The 14,489-nt window shown below is 44.4% G+C and overlaps 1 protein-coding gene across 1 annotated transcript in view; it reads right to left on the bottom strand.

The window, feature by feature from the left end:
- Positions 1 to 14,489, bottom strand: part of LOC120046366 (rho GTPase-activating protein 23-like) — a 66,553-nt gene that overhangs the window by 33,270 nt on the left and 18,794 nt on the right. The gene's annotated exons all lie outside the window — the stretch shown is intronic.

The following is a 14,489-nucleotide window of genomic DNA, read 5'->3' as shown; positions in this document are numbered from 1 at the left end:
GCAGTGGCCTGACCAACTGACCAAGGCATCTGTACCAGCCATTGTTCTCCATAGACACTGGGCCTTGTGTGGTAGCCAGTGGGGAAAAGGCACTTGGTTTGGGGATACATAGCATTGCATTTCAAAGGACTTACAGCAGGAAGGAAACAACAGGGAAGAACACCATCTTAAAACCAGGGTTGTGTTCATTAGGCACCAAACGGAAGACAGCAGACTCAAACAGGGAAATCAACTCAAATGATGTTTGTCACATGCGCAGAATACAAAGGGTGTAGACGAGCCCTTCCCAACGACGCAGAGTAAGAAATAAATAAAAAAACATATGAGGAATAAAATACACAAGAATGGAGCAATATACAGGGAGTCCCAGTATCAGATCAATATGTAGGGGTATGAGGTATTTTAGGTAGATACAGTATGCACATGAAGGCAGGGTAAAGTGACTAGTCATCAGGATAAATAATAATAAGAGTAAAATAAAAAACAGAGTAGGAGCAGCATATGATGAGTGTAAGTGTGTGTGTAATGTGTGTTTGTGTCGGTATGTGTGTGTGTTTATGTGTGTTTGTGTTGTCAGTATGCGTATGCAGTATATGTGAATGTGTGGGGGTTTTGTGAGAGAGTATCAGTGTGTATATTCAGTACAGTAAGCTCCAGTATTGGGACAGTGACTTTTGGAGCTCACTGTAGTGTGTATACTGTATATAGTCTTGTGAGTGTGCATAGAGTCAGTGCAAGATACGGTCAATGCAGATAGTCCGGGTAAACATGAATGAACTATTTAGCAGTATTATGGCTATTTAGCAGTCTTATGGCTTGGGAGTAGAGTCTGTTGGTCCGAGAGCCGATGCTACCGTTTGCCGATCGGTAGCAGAGCGAACAGTCTATGGCTTGGGTGGCTGGAGTCTTTGGCAATTTTTTTGGGCCTTCCTCTGACACCGCCTGATATAGACATCCTGGATGGCAGGGAACTCGGACCCAGTGATGTACTGGGCTATCCGCACCACCCTCTGTAGCGCTTTGCGGTCGAGGATGGTGCATTTGCCATACCAAGTGGTAATGCAGCCAGTCAAGATGCTCTCGATGGTGCAGCTGTAGAACTTTTTGATGATTCGAGGGCCCATGACAAATCTTTTTAGCCTCCTGGGGGGGAACGGCGCTGTCGTACCCTCTTCATGACTGTGCGGGTCTGTGTGGACCATGTTAAGTTCTTAGTTCTTAGTTATGTGGACATCGATGTGGATGTGGATGGGGGCATGCTCTCCCCTCGTTCTCCTGTAGTCCACGATCAGCTCCTTGGGAGGGACTACCTGAACTTTTGAAACAGTTTCTGTTGCGTGCCCTAATAAACACTACCCAGGCATGTAGATGCATGTTCTTGAATGGTATCGTAGGTTCTTTGTGGATTATAGGGACAGCACAGCTTCAAAGTGAACCTATGATGACGGTAGTTAACAACCGTATGGTTGAAATTCCAAGCAGGACAACACCTCAGTGCGCAATGTGTAAAAAATGGCAATTTTCCCATTGGATAGGGTTATTCACATTGGCGTTATGACAAGCCTTGCGGGGGCAGAAAGTCTGTTGTTTTGAATTGAGTTAGGGTCCGTTACTTTGTGGTGCATTGATATGACAGGCTTGAAGCCGGACGGAGTGTCGCTTGAACCGTTCAAAATAAGCATGTCTATTTTAAGACTGCCTTCTCTGCCACAGTGTCTGAAGTGATGATATATAGCCAATCAGGGTTTGGATATGAGCCATTTGATTGGATACAATTTGAGAGATTCGGATATGCAGTTACAAAAGTCAATGGCTGCAAACTCTGCTTTGAAGATAACACTTTTCCGAATGCAGCTTAGGATGACTGGTGCTTTGCCTATTTCATAGTTTCCTGTGCTAAGACTTTATCAAAGATATTGGCCAAACCTTTCTTTGGTGAAAGTCTTTGTTGGTCTGCTGTGTTAAAGCCTAGGCATTAGCTCGGCAAGCTAACACAAGTCTTCAGATTTCAGGCAAAGCTACTTGAGTGTGGTTCACTGACTGAACGCCCTCCGTTACACATGCTCTCTGTTATGTTGACAGCAAGATATGAAGAGAATGGAGGAATGGAGGGACGGAAGGAGGGATGATGCTGGTTTCCCTGGAGAGGCAAAGGGGGTGTCAGGTGAGGATTCACAGTGGCTGGGGGGGGGGGGGGGGGTAATGGGGGTCATGGCATGCATGGCATGCAATCCCTAATGCTCAGGGCAGCAGCTGGGCATCCAGATGGGGCAGACACCACAGAGAGCATTCTGGATTAAAGGGGGGAGGCACATCCACTCCCCTACCCCCCACCCTATGCACTACTCACTCGCTGGGAGCAGAGGGCTTTGTTGACTGCACCTGATGCCCGTGCCCACCGCTGCCCCTCGCTTTTATCATTGTCTCTTTCATGTTTTTCACTCTGCCGTTATTATCGCTTTATATCGAGCTCCCACGCTCGCTAGCACTTTCTCTGGAAGTTTCTCGCGCTTTGTTTTCCTATTTTTTATTTGGTCTTTCTTTTCTCTTTGTTTTCCTATTTTTTATTTGGTCTTTCTTTTCTCTCTTCATTCCATTGCTACACAGTAATCGCCATCCCGCTTTCATTGACACATTCCTGTGCAGCCCACCTGCTGGAGGAATAATGAGCCAGTGTTTGTTCTAACACACACACACACACACACACACACACATAGATATGTGCACGCACGCACTCACATGAAAGGACACACACACACGTACACACACACACACATGCAAGTGTACGTACATGCAGTCGCACTTGAGCACAGACACAGACACACACTCCTTTCCCAGTCACTCTGGGTGGAAACCCCAGCTCTTACCTCAGGCTCGGGATAGCCATTAAGCCATTTATAAGGTACAGAGCAGCAGCTCTATGCCCGACCTTTCAACTTTGCCCCATACACGCACGCGCACACACACACACATCGCATCGACCCACCTCATTCCCTTCCATCTCTCCCTGCCCCTGCCCTGTTCCCAGCTCAACAGAGGCTCATTGTCATGTCTGCATTTCAGAGCAAGACCCGGCCTGTCCCAGGGTGCCTCCCACCCCCTTTCTATACAGTAAAGCCCCATTCCATTTCTCCCTCTCGGCGAAAACAACACACAACAATAATCGCTCCCATTTGGGGTCAACGCAATTGCTTCCTGTCACTCATTATGGTTCCCTCTCCACCAACATTTCCACTCCACCGGACATACACTATCCCGACCAAAAGTATGTGGACACCTGCTCGTCGAACAACTCATTCCAAAATCATGGGCATTAATATGGAGTTGGTCCCCTTTGCTGCTATAATAAACTCTTCTGGGAAGGCTTTCCACTAGATATTGGAACATTGCTGCGTGGGCTTGCTTCCATTCAGCCACAAGAGCATTAGTGAGGTCGGGCACTGATGTTGGGCGATTCGGCCTGGCTCGCAGTCGGCATTCCAATTCATCCCAAAGGTGTTCGAAGGGGTTGAGGTCAGTGCTATGTGCAGGCCAGTCAAGTTCTTCCACACCGATCTCGACAAAAAAATTCTGTGTGGACGTCGCTTTCTGCACGGGGAATTGTCATGCTGAAACAGGAAAGGGCCTTCCCCAAACTGTTGCCACAAAGTTGGAAGCACAGAATCGTCTAGAATGTCATTGTATGCTGTATCGTTAAGATTTCCCTTCACTGGTACTAAGGGGCCTAGCCCGAACAATGAAAACAGCCCCAGACCATTATTCCACCTCCACCAAACTTTACAGTTGCCACTGTGCATTTGGGCAGGTAGCGTTCTCCTGGCTTCCGCCAAACCCGGATTTGTCCGTCGGTCTGCCAGATGGTGAAGGTGGCATCCTATGATGGTGCCACGTTGAAAGTCATTGAGCGCTTCAGTAAGGCCATCCTACTGCTAATGTTTGTCTATGGAGATTGCATGGCTGTGTGCTCGATTTCATACAACTGTCAGCAACGGGTGTGGTTGAAATAGCCGAATCCACGAATTTGAAGGCACACTTTTGTATATACAATGATTTCGGAAAGTATTCAGACCCCTTGACTTTTTCCACATTCTGTTACAGCCTTATTCTAAAATTGATATCTTCTATTCTCATTCTCATCAATATACATACAATACTCCATAGTGACAAAGCAAAAGCTGTTTTTTAGAAATGTTTGCTAATTTATTAAAAATCAAAAACTGAAATATCACATTTATATAAGTATTCAAACCCTTTACACAGTACTTTGTTGAAGCACCTTTGGCAGCTATTACATCCTCGAGTCTTCTTGGGTATGATGCTACAAGCTTGGCACACCCATTTTTGGGGAGTTTCTCCCATTCTTCACTGTAGATCCTTTCAAGGTCTGTCAGGTTGGATGGGGAGCGTCGTTGAACAGCTATTTCACAGTCTCTCCAGAGATGTTTGATCGGGTGCAAGTCCGGACTCTGGCTGGGTCCGGACTCGGGTGCAAGTCCGGACTCTGGCTGGGAGAATTGTCCCGAAGCCACTCCTGCGTTGTCTTGGCTGTGTGTTTAGGGTCGTTGTCCTGTTGGAAGGTGAACCTTCGCCCTTCGCCCCAGAGGTCCTGAGTGGTCTGGAGCAGGTTTTCATAAACGATCTCTCTCTACTTTGCTCCATTCATCTTTCCCTCTATCCTGACTAGTCTCCCAGTCCCTGAAAAACATCCCCACAGCATAATGCTGCCACCACCATGCTACACCGTAGGGATGGTGCCAAGTTTCCTCTAGAGTCTTTAGGTGCCTTTTAGCAAACTCCAAGCAGGCTGTTATGTGCCTTTTACTGAGGAGTGGCTTCCGTCTGGCCACTCTACCATAAAGGCCTGATTGATGGAATACTGCAGAGATGGTTGTCCTTCTGGAAGATTCTCCCATCTCCACAGTGGAACTCTGGAGTGACCATCGCGTGACCATCGCGTTCTTGGTCACCTCCCTGACCAAGGCCCTTCTCCCCCGATTGCTCAGTTTGGCCGGGCGGCCAGCTCTAGGAAGAGTCTTGGTGGTTCCAAATTTCTTCAATTTAAGAAGGATGGAGGCCACTGTGTTCTTGGCGACCTTCAATGCCCCGGATCTGTGCCTCGACACAATCCTGTCTCAGAGCTCTACGGACAATGGTTTTGCTCTAAAAACGTGTTTCTGCTTTGTCATTTTGGGGTATTGTGTGTAGATTGATGAGGAAAACATTTAGAATAAGGCTGTAACATAACAATATGTTATGCCAAGGAGTCTGAATACTTTCCGAATATAGTGTAGTGTATAGTGTACATACCAACAGTTTGATAGGGGGAGATGGTGGTGAGATGAACCAGCGTTAGATAGTGGGAGAAGGTGGTGAGCAGCTTGAAATGTGTTAGCCTAGAACTGGGTGGTAATGGCAGTATGATCCATATGTTTCTGCTGAAGACAGCTTGTCTTGTTGTTGTTGTCTTGTCAAACGATGCAAAGATGCTGATGTTGAGGGTAGAAACAGTCATGTATTTACCCACTGCAAATTGGTGAACTTTGAGAGTTACCCTGAGCTTGTCCAAATGACACGGAACAAAATTTACCTTAATCCCAAACAAATACCCCTCCCTTCCAGCCTGACCGGCTTCACGGAGAAATCAAGGGCATTTCCCATGGCCTGACCAGGACTTGGCTTATCTACTTTACCACAGGAACCTGTATTGGCAGGCATTCCATTCTGTCACTCACTGTAACACAAAGGTAAACATTACAACTGGAGTGCAAATGGCCATTCAGGATCGTGTTTATTAGGGCACACTGTAGCAAAAAGGTTTAAAATATTGTATAACAGAAAACTAATATTTCCAGTGAGTGCTTCTTATTTATTGGAATTATTATTTTGGGGGTATTTTACCCCCTTTTTTATCTTGTCTCATCGCTGTAACTCCCCAACGGGCTTGCGAGGCAAAAGTCGAGTCATGTGTCCTCCGAAACATGATCCGCCAAACCACGCTTCTTAACACCCGCCTACTTAACCCGGATGCCAGCTGCACCAATGTGTCAGAGGAAACACTGTTCAACTAAAGACCTAGGTCAGCCTGCAGGCGCCCGGCCCCCCACAAGGAGTCGCTAGATAGCGATGAGCAAAGTAAAACCCCCCCGGGCCAAACCCTCCCCTAACCCGGACGACACTGGGCCAATTGTGCGCCACCCTACAGGACTCCCGATCGGTTGTGATATAGCCCGGGAACGAACCCGGGTCTGTAGTGGCGCCTTAGACCGCTGCGCCACTCCGTAGGCCCCATATGAGTGCTTCTTATTGGACAAGTTCATATAGTATTAGCCCGTTTCATTCAGTTTGGTACCGTGTTGTGCCAAGTGAACACGACCCAGATCATTATCAAACCTGATGTCGGCTTAAGGTTCTGTTGCTATGGGAAACACTAGTGAATCTTCTGAAAAGGGTGCATAGAGGCTTCTAACATAGGTCATTGCAATCAATCAATCAACCAATCAATCAATAGAACTAAGCCTAACTACATTAGCACTCACTGGCACAGTCACATATCATGAGACATGATCCAAGTCTGTTTGGTTTGTCCATTAGCCGTACATTGTAGAATAATAGTGAAGACGTCAAAACAACACATATGGAATCACGTAGTAACCAAAAAAGTGTTAAAAAAATCAAAATACATTTTATAAGTTAGATTCTTCAAAGTAGCCACACTTTGATAACAGCTTTGCACACTCTTTGCATTCTCTCAACCAGCTTCACCAGGAATGCTTTTCCAACCGTATTGATGGCGTTCACACATACGCTAAGTACTTGTTAGCTACTTTTCCTTCACTCTGCGGTCCAACTCATCTCAAACCATCTCAATCGGGTTGAGGTCAGGTGATTGTTTAGGCCAGGTCATCTGATGCAGTACTCCATCACTCTCCTTCTTGGTCAAGTAGCCCTTACACAGCCTGGAGGTGTGTTGGGTCATTGTCCTGTTGAAAAACAAATGATAGTCCCACTAAGCGCAAACCAGATGGGATGGTGTATCGCAACAGAATGCTGTGGTAGCCATGCTGGTTACGTATGCCATGAATTCTTAATAAATCACTGACAGTGTCACCAGCAAAGCACTCCCACGCCATCACACTTCCTCCTCCATGCTTCATGGTGGGAACCACACATGCGGAGATCATCCGTTTACCTACTCTGCGTCTCACAATGACACGGCATTTGGAACCAAAAATCTCCAATTTGGACTCAACAGACCAAACGACAGATTTCCACCGGTCTAATGTCCATTGCTCGTGTTTCTTGGCCCAAGCAAGTCTCTTCTTATTATTGGTGTCCTTTTAGTAGCGGTTTCTTTGCAGCAATTTGACCATGAAGGCCTGATTCACGCAGTCTCCTCTGAACAGTTGATGTTGAGATGTGTCTGTTACTTGAACTCTGTGAAACATTTATTTGGGCTGCAATTTCTGAGGCTGGTAAATCTAATGAACTTATTCTCTGCAGCAGAGGTAACTCTGGGTCTTCCTTTCCTGTGGCGGTCCTCATGAGAGACAGATTCATCATAGCGCTTGATGGTTTTTGCGACTGCACTTGAAGAAACTTTTCCTGGATTGACTGACCTTCATGTCTTAAAGTAATGGTGGACTGTCGTTTCTCTTTGCTTATTGGAGCTGTTCTTGCCATAATATGGACTTGGTCTCTTACCAAATAGGGCTATCTTCTGTATACCACCCATACCCTGTCACAACACAACTGATTGGCTCAACGCATTAAGAGGGAAAGAAATTCCACAAATTAACTTTTAACAAGGCACACCTGTTAATTGAAATGCATTCCAGGTGACTACCTCATGAAGCTGGTTGAGAGAATGCCAAGAGTGTGCAAAACTGTCATCAAGGCAAAGGGGTGGCTACTTTGAAGAATATAAAATACAGTTGAGGTCGGAAGTTTTTCACAATTCCTGACATTTAATCCCAGTAAAAATTACCTGTCTTAGGTCAATTAGGATCACCACTTTATTTTAAGAATGTGAAATTTCAGAATAATAGTTGAGAGAATGATTTATTTCAGCTTTTATTTATTTCATCACATTCCCAGTGGGGCAGAAGTTTCCATACACTCAATTAATATTTGGTAGCATTGCCTTTAAATTGTTGAACTTGGGTCAAACGTTTCGGGTAGCCTTCCACAAGCATCCCACAATAAGTTGAGTGAATTCTGGCCCATTCCTCCTGACAGAGCTGATATAACTGAGCCAGGTTTGTAGCCCTCCTTGCTCGCACATGCTTTTTCAGTTCTGCCCACAAATTTTCTATGGGATTGAGGTCAGGGCCTTGTGATGGCCACTCCAATACCTTGACTTTGTTGTCCTTAAGCCATTTTGCCACAACTTTGGAAGTATGCTTGGGGTCATTGTCCATTTGGAAGACCCATTTGCGACCAAGCTTTAACTTCCTGACTGATGTCGAGATGTTGCTTCAATATATCCACAACATTTTCCCTCCTCATGATGCCATCTATTTTGTGAAGTGCACCAGTCCCTCCTGCAGCAAAGCACCACCACAACATGATGCTGCCACCATCGTGCTTCACGGTTGGGATGGTGTTCTTCAGCTTGCAAACTTCCCCATTTTTCCTCCAAACATAGCGATGGTCATTATGTCCAAACAGTTCTATTTTTGTTTCATCAGACCACAGGAAATTTCTCCAAAAGTACGATCTTTGTCCCCATGTGCAGTTGCAAACCGTAGTCTGGCTATTTTATGGCGTTTTTGGAGCAGTGGCTTCTTCCTTGCTGAGCGGCCTTTCAGGTTATATCGATATAGGACTCGTTTTACTGTGGATTTAGATACGTTTGTACCTGCTTCCCCCAGCATCTTCACAAGGTCATTTGCTGTTGTTTTGGGATTGATTTGCACTTCTCGCACCAAAGTACGTTCATCTCTAGGAGACAGAACACGTCTCCTTCCTGAGCAGTATAACGGCTGCGTGGTCCCATGGTGTTTATACTTGCGTACTATTGTTTGTAAAGATGAACGTGGTACCTTCAGGCGTTTGGAAACTGCTCTCAAGGATGAACAAGACTTATGGAGGTATACAATTGTTTTTCTGAGGTCTAGGCTGATTTATTTTGATTTTCCCATGATGTCAAGCAAAGAGGCACTGAGTTTGAAGGTAGGCCTTGAAATACATCCAATTGACTCAAATTATTTCAATTAGCATATCAGAAGCTTCTAAAGCGATGACATTTTCTGGAATTTTCCAAGCAATTTAAAAGCACAGTTAACTTAGTGTATGTAAACTTCTGACCCACTGGAATTGTGATACAGTGAATTATAAGTGAAATAATCTGTCTGTAAACAATTGTTGGAAAAATTACTTGTGTCATGCACAAAGTAGATGTCCTAACCGACTTTCCAAAACTATAGTTTGTTAACAAGAAATTTGTGGAGTGGTTGAAAAACGAGTTTTAATGACTCCAAATGTATATTTTGATTTGTTTAACACTTATTTGGTTACTACGTGATTCCATATGTGTTATTTCATTGTTTTGATGTCTTCACTATTATTCTACAATGTAGAAAATAGTAAAAATAAAGAAAAACCCTTGAATGAGTCGGTGTGTCCAAACTTTTGACTGGTACTGTATATAGCCTATCCATATGATGCTAGGCACATTTCTACTTAAGTTTGAGCCTAAACAATTGGACTAGGTGTCTGCCTGAAAGGTTGTATAGCCTAAAGTTGAGTCTAAATGCCTTGGAGAAATGCTACTGTTTACCCATGTGACTACACCAGGCCAAAGCAACCACGGCGGCACAAACGAATTGCCCTTTTACTTTAGAGCTTTCAGCAAATGCTTGAAGGCTTGATACTGGACATATAAGGCAAGAGGAGTCTGCTTGACTGAGCACACATAATCTGATGGGGGAATTTGGAAGAAAGTTAGATAACGGAAGACATTTGGAAGTTTGAGAAGTTGAATCAATGAACTTCCGGAAACAAAATTGTCACATGTGGTGCTTGAAATGTGGAACGGTAAACACAACACATGTAGCCTAAATTGAAGGTCCAGCAAGCTATAAGTCAATGTGAACTACAAGTAAAACTATAACTTGTTTAATTTTACTTTATTTACTGTTATCTGAATAACCTCCTTTGCAGTGCAACTGATTAAATGTGGCCATCAGTTTGCCCCGACAACATGTATGGCAACTTGAAGACCATGAGTCGTTTGGCAGTCTATATGTCTCTCCAGCAGTTAAAGCATGGGATAGCCCAGATTCCTGAAACATTGTAGCCCAAATGAACAACATATTTTCCCAACCCTCTACATTGTAACAGTGAGGAAAGTGTAACCGCTACAATGTGCCTTCTGTCTACGGGGCTGCACCTGTGGGCTGACATATGGAAATTGATGCATTCTAACCCAATTTCATATTGTCTCACTCCCACATCCACCCACCCTTACTTATATTCTGATGGGGGTGCATATAAGGCTCAAACATGTCCAGTAGTGCATTCATTGACCATGGTGGAAAATCAGGTTGAAGTTTTCTTACAGTAGGTTATAACAGAATAATAAAGCATGTATTATAGTGTAAAGCTCTTGGGGACTCCATTACAGTAATGAAAAAGCTTTTAGGTAGTAGCATGAAATCAAGTTGACAACACCACTTGAATTATTTACAAATGCATTCACCGTTTTGTCATGTAACTTAGAGTGCATGCCTAAAATAATGTGGCCCCTGTTTTTTGAATGAACAAGCGAACGTTGCACATCTTTTCTTTACTAATAGATGTGAACGTTATGTTAATATCAAATAGTCGCACAACATCATATGTGATAATAGTTTGACAAGTCCACTGTATAGACTATTGTGTGGTGCAGAAGATTGCAAAACAACATTACTGACAGTTCAAGCTAAAGGCAGGCAGCCTTTGTTTTACGTTTTTAGACTGATAGAAAGTGTAGCCTATACAACACAACTGTGTAGTGTACTGAGTGTAGCCAACATTACATTAGTACACAATGAGTTGCCCCCCCGCGGAGAAGCTTACAATAAGAGCACGAACGTTCGCTCCCTGGAAAATATTTAGCCTACCAGATATTTAGGTCCCGGGTAGAGCATGGCGATTCCCACAGGAGAACAGTCAGAAAAAGTACGAAAAATGTATGCTACTGTAAATCGCCCTGGATAAGAGCGACTGCTAAAAGACAACAACAAAATGTACCAAGAGAAAGACGAACTACTTTTTTTTCAATTAAATAATAGTTACAGTAAGTCAATTGCAATTGAAAGAAGCAATGTCTCAACGACAAGTGCACTTACTTCGTTTTCAGAGCGAGGTGGAATTCCAACAAGGCAAAAGGTAACTCCATTCATTGGGCAGCTCGGAGCGTTTCTGCCTCAAAAGTTGTCACGGTGTTGTTGTAAACAAACAAAAAAAATACTTGTAAACTATTTTACTGTCGACATTATGCCAACTCTATCACACAGGTAGGCTTTACTCTCCCTCCCCCGTAGTGTGGATAGGTAGAAATGTCCCCTCCCTCAGTTTTGATTCTTTCGATGTCAATCTCCCATTTCGGTGTTACGGCGTTCCCACATACGCGCAAGCGACGCGCAAACTCGAACGCAACAAAGGTCCCGCCCCGCCCTCGTGGTTATGGGCGTGACCGAAACAGCAGCCAATGCGTTTTAGTGACGAATGGATGTACTGTTGTAATGAACGCGTTGGCGCGCAGGAGGTAGCGATCTTTAAATCAAGGGAGTGGCAATAGTTGTCATGGTGCGGCAGCTGCAGTGATCTCTCCTTCTCCGAATATTGGATTAGAAAAAGTGGATTTTCGATTCGTGTGGCTATTAGCGATGATTGTATGAGATTATTCCTCGGGTTCCTGAGTGGCGCAGCGGTATAAAGCACTGCATCTCTAGTGTTAGAGACGTCATTACAGACACCGCGTTTTGATTCCAGGCTGTATCACAACTGTCCGTGATTGGGAGTCTCATAGGGCGGCGCACAATTGGCCCAACGTCGTCCGGGTTTGACCGGTGTAGGCCATCATTGTAAATAAGAATTTGTTCTTAATTGACTTGCCTAGTTAAAGGTTACTTTTTATATGCAATTAGAGTAAAAAGTACAAAGAGCAAATAGTTAAATGTGTAACATTGCTCATGTTCTCATCTCTCCCCATACCATGCACATATAACAGAAACCCTAACAAAAACAGTTCAAGATATGGCAATAACTATAAGAGCAATTTATGATGGAAAAGAACGATAGTTAGTTAGTGCGCTTGTCAGTGGCAGGAATTTTAGTTGTGGTGCTGGTGTGTGTGTTTTTTGCACGAGTCTGAAATATCTTGTTATTGTCATAGAAATGTCTGTGTCACTGTTTGGTATCTATAATGTGTTGCATTGTCTGTGTTAATGTTTTATGTTCTGTCTAAACTGTGATTTGCATCTTGTTTGTCTGTCTGCCATATAGACCTACTTAACCCAGGCTGAATTACAGCCGGCCGTGATTCGGAGTCCCATAGTGCGGCGCACAATTGGCACAACGTCGTCCGGGGTAGGCCGTCATTGTAAATAAGAATTTGTTCGTAACTGACTTGCCTAGTTAAATAAAGGTTAAATAAAAAAATAAAACAATTCAATACTGTGACTTGTGTTTGCATATACTGTATGTTTTCTATGGCTCTCTCTGTGTGTCTATAGAGCGATGTGTATCTGTGGGAGAATCATCACACCCGGAGCAAGAGTGTGTGTGCTGCACGTGGTCGCTGGAGCGAGACACACTCCAATGCTGATGTTAGCCGACATTCCCCTCAGGCCAGAGAATGGAGCATGCGTGGAGACAGTCGTCGTCATTCCCCCCCCCCACACACACACACACACTGAGTCATTATGTAATAGTGTTGCATGAAAACATCAAGGAGACAGAGGAAAGAAGAGGAGAATAGTAGAGTATGTAATCTACATGTTCACTCTGATGCACGCGTACACACACATATATATGTCCCTAGAGTGACCACTAAAGCCTATATGGGTCGGGGTCAAAATAAGTGCACTATGTAGGGCAGGGGTACTCAACTCTTACCCTACGAGGTCCAGAGCCTGCTAGTTTTTTGTTCTACATGATAATTAGTTGCACCCACCTGGCGTCATAGGTCAAAATTAGTACCTGATTAGAGGGCAACAATGAAAAAACACAGTGGAACTGGCTTCGAGGTCCAGAGTTGAGTTTGAAGGATATATGGAATAGCGTGCCATTTGGGACGCAACCTACATCACAGTCATATTGGAACAGTCATATTTCATGTTTAGTAGATGGTAGAATCGCTTAACGTTGGTTACGTAACTGTTGCCCTACCTTCCTAGGCTACGTGTAGTACGTATGTCATGGATGGAGAGGAGATGGGGGTTATTGTGCTCCTGCCTGTCTGGAAGCTCGTATCATAGCAGGTTGTCTGCCCCACGTAGAACACTGAGAAAGGCTTTAATTAATAATAATTGATATAGCGCTTTTCTACCGAGGAACTCAAAGCACTTTAAGGGGAAAACTCACCTCCTCCACCACCAATGTGCAGCTTCCGCCTGGGTGATGCACGGCGACCATTTATGTGTCAGAACACTCACCACACATCAGCTGATATATGCCAATTAGGAATGAGAGGGATGACGGAATGGGGCCAGGTTGGGAATTTAGTCATGACACCAGGGTTAACACCTCTACTCTTACAATAAATGCCATGGGATTTTTAATGACCACAGAGAGTCAGGACACACATTTAAAGTCCCATCTGAAAGACAGCACCCTACACACGGCAATGTACCCTTCACTGCCCTGGGATTTCCTTAGATCGGAGGGAAGAGTGCCCCCTACTGGCCCTCCAACACCACTTCCAACAGCATCTGGTCTCCCATCCAGGACCGACCCTACTTAAATTCAGATGCAAGCCAGCAGTGGTATGCAGGGTGGTATGCTGCTGGCTTATCTCTGAAGCTAAGCAGGGTCGGCTGCTTTAGTGCTGAGGATTTAGAACATAGGCTACCACAGTGCACAACTTTTCTCTGAAGCGTTCAAAAGTTAGTGTAGACCATATTATTGTTTCCATCCCCACCCCCCCCCAAAAGAAAATCAAAGCCTTCCCTGTCTCTCTGAATGGGTCATCTTTTTTTTAGTTCAAATTTAGTCAAGAGGAAAAGAGGGCATTCCTTGGCCCCCATTGTCCCCCAGAGACCCCTGAATGATATGTCATCCTCCCATGAAAATATACAGATTTGGTTTGGACCGACAGATCACTTTCACCAACGGTAAGTCCACAGGGCCAGTGCATGTGTAAGAGCCAGTGTAGCAGACGTGTATCCAGTCCAGATAAAATAGACACAGACAGCACAAATCAACATGCCTGTATCATTTTCCCCTCGGATTCCTTTCTTGTCTCAAATCTATCCTCTTAATATGCAGCCGATATTGTTTCAAGA

Source organism: Salvelinus namaycush, chromosome 4, assembly GCF_016432855.1.
Source record: "Salvelinus namaycush isolate Seneca chromosome 4, SaNama_1.0, whole genome shotgun sequence".
In the NCBI taxonomy this organism is placed as follows: domain Eukaryota; kingdom Metazoa; phylum Chordata; class Actinopteri; order Salmoniformes; family Salmonidae; genus Salvelinus; species Salvelinus namaycush.
This window is presented reverse-complemented; position numbering and strand designations above follow the sequence as displayed.